This window comes from Macrobrachium rosenbergii, chromosome 9 (genome assembly GCF_040412425.1).
Source record: "Macrobrachium rosenbergii isolate ZJJX-2024 chromosome 9, ASM4041242v1, whole genome shotgun sequence".
In the NCBI taxonomy this organism is placed as follows: Eukaryota; Metazoa; Arthropoda; class Malacostraca; order Decapoda; family Palaemonidae; genus Macrobrachium; species Macrobrachium rosenbergii.
In genome coordinates, this window is record NC_089749.1 from 37239221 (window position 1) to 37242069 (window position 2849).

The 2849-nt window shown below is 38.4% G+C and overlaps 1 protein-coding gene across 1 annotated transcript in view; it reads left to right on the forward strand.

Moving 5' to 3' along the window:
• The first annotated feature begins 1575 nt into the window (after positions 1 to 1575).
• LOC136841694 (uncharacterized) overlaps positions 1576 to 2849 on the forward strand; it is a 184701-nt gene continuing 183427 nt past the window's right edge. The window contains 1 exon segment of the mRNA XM_067108909.1: positions 1576 to 1816. The gene's annotated coding sequence lies outside the window, so the exon portion shown is untranslated.

Sequence of the window (2849 nt, forward strand, 5' to 3'; positions counted from 1 at the left end):
TATTATCATTATTGTGATTTGTATATTTATTATCTGCTCATTTGCCCTTATACATAGTATATGTGTCAGAGTATTTTTTGTGTCCAATCAGCTCTTGTTAATCATCATGTTGTCTATATGTACCTGTCCTGTTTTGGGTAGAGAAATAGTTTGACCTCGGGTCACTGTAAATTTTGTACTGACACCTGCGTATACGCCGACGTCCGCACGCCTCTTCATAAGCAGGTCACTTCATCAATAAACTTACGGGCTGCTCTAGGAGCAAGAGCCCGTGCTGGCACAAGGCCAGCTAAATCTGAAACAACAACATCAATAAACTGTTACGGGCTGCTCTCAGAGCAAGAGCCCGTGCTGGCACAAGGCCAGCTAAATCTGAAACAACAACATCAATAAACTGTTACGGTCTGCTCTCAGAGCAAGAGCCCGTGCTGGCACAAGGCCAGCTAAATCTGAAACAACAAACAACAACTTAATAAACTTCACAAGGCCAGCTAAATCTTGAAACAACAACATCAATAAACTAGCAGTACTTGTCTTCCTGCTCTGTCTTTAGCACCTCTCACAAGCTTAATCTTCTAGACTGACTGCCCAACTTTGGATGAAACACGAGTGACCTCTTGACCCTTGTAATAGTATAAGATTAGGAAGTGATGAAAACAGTCCATTATTTTAACATTCACTCAAGTTATTAAAATTAAGAAAGGCAAAACAATAACAGATGTTACAAGGAACAATGTTGTCTCTTGAAATAATTTCCCAATCTGTTTTCGTATGAGTGAAACGAACAAAATGGCTTAAAAGGCATTTTTGTTAGTTTTGGTGGTGACACCACGTTATTGTACAGTAGTAGTTCTTGTTTTACAAATAGGGAATTCATAAATGCTCCAACGCACACAGGATACGAGTCAGCTTATGTCCCTCTCAGTGCAATTTGCTAGACGGGCATAATAGTTAATCGGTACCAAGACGATGTAAGATCTCAGAGAACATTCAATTTAGGAAATTGATTAGAAACATTCACGGCGAATAGTTAATATCATATCTTGGTAAACTATGTATAGAATCAAAAGTGATGAAAGGAAACATGATGACTTTCATTCAAAAGCAAATGTAAAATTATCAGAAATGTTTTGCAAATCCTTTATTATGAAGTCTCATAAGGGAAATGGAGGAACACAAACTATTTTGATAATAAAGTATCAAGTGAATGGAAGTTTTTACCCACGACCAATTAGCTTTTGTAAGTTTCTAGTAGCTATAAACTTTTATAAGTAATTTTGCGAAATGGACATCGAATAATGTAGGGAAATATTGACTTGTAAACTGATTCGCATGGAGTAACTCCTATCTCGAGGCGTACAAACGTACGATGCACGAGTATATTCGGGGATTTGAATTATTTCATTTTAAGAAAAGCAAACTTTTTTCATAAGCCATGTATTTATACGAATTTAATTGGTAAATCACTGTCGATGACCCCCGAAAATATGATCTGAGACGAGAAAAAAGATGAAATGTGTTGGTGACGTACAACATGTTTTCCGAACATCCGTAAACAGTTCTCCACAATGCACTGGAAGGAAGCCGCGGAAATCTTTCGTTTTCAGTTGCCTGTAAGTCTTTGCTGTGACTCTGTAGTGAAGCCCGATAAGTAAGACTTTGTGACTCTTATGTCTGTGATACAGAGACCTTTAATTGGTCATGAATTGAATGTGTTTATTGCACAGGCATACATTTAAAGAGATTTTAGTGAAAGAGCCAACATTCAAATTGGAATATCGGACTTAACTTCCATGGTTAGCTTGTGCAAAGTTGGGTAAGTTGTCAAACTCCTTGAGCGACTTCGATGGTAGTCTGTGTAGTGTGCAACTTGAAAGTGGGGGCAAATTTTAACCAAAACGCAGTTCGCTGGAAAAAAATTATTTTCCATGTGTATTTTCATGTAGTGTGAATGAATTTTGGTACATATATGATAGTCGTACCTCCCAACACTTAAGGTGGGTCAAACAAATATGGGGCAGTGTTCCTTTGTGGGAAACCAGGGGCTTGGGTGGGAGAACACCGAAAGGAAATCGGCACAGCAGAGATGATTAAATACACTCAGACCAAAGGGTAAAGCAGTACTTTTATGTAAAGGGCAAAGTTGTGTCTGTAGTGGCAATTAGGGTACCGTGCCATACAGATACAGAATCTGCAACCTAGCCTAACCATCCTTAACTGTGCTAACCGGACCTATTGGCCTACTGTGTCTAATGAGGCGCTCGCCATGTATAAAAAGTTGAGAATAAAAGCTGTTAAAAGTTGTTCACCATATCCTGAAATGTTAGAAAATGGTCTACCTTAATTAGTTAATGACATTCGGGTAATCAGCTCTTTTACCATGACAAACGTTTCCCAGATTTCAACGTGGAAGGCAGCGATGTCCTTTAGGCCCTTTCTTACAAAGCATGCCAGGTGGATCGTTGATTGTCGGTCTGTAGGTAGCAGGTATTTGTAGACTGAACCAGTGGCATGAATAGGACGATCTCGGCTTCTTCTCTTGAGTCAGGCCAGTAACCCTGTTAGACCCAATCAAGCCAAAGTGAGCCCAACCAGACCCAAATGGATTCCATGTATTTAATACAATTAACCAGTCAGATTGAAACAGAAAAAAATGTGCGTGAAGTTGCTTATTCTATACTAATTTTATTTGTTGCAGTGATTCATAAAGTTTGTGGTATTTATTGTATGTAAAGTTGTTCATGCACTGTAGCCTACATTTAGAATAAAAAAAAAGAATTAGCATTTTATGATACAGTTCTAGGGACTTAATATGCTATTCAGTTATTGGTGTAAGCATTCCTTTTGAG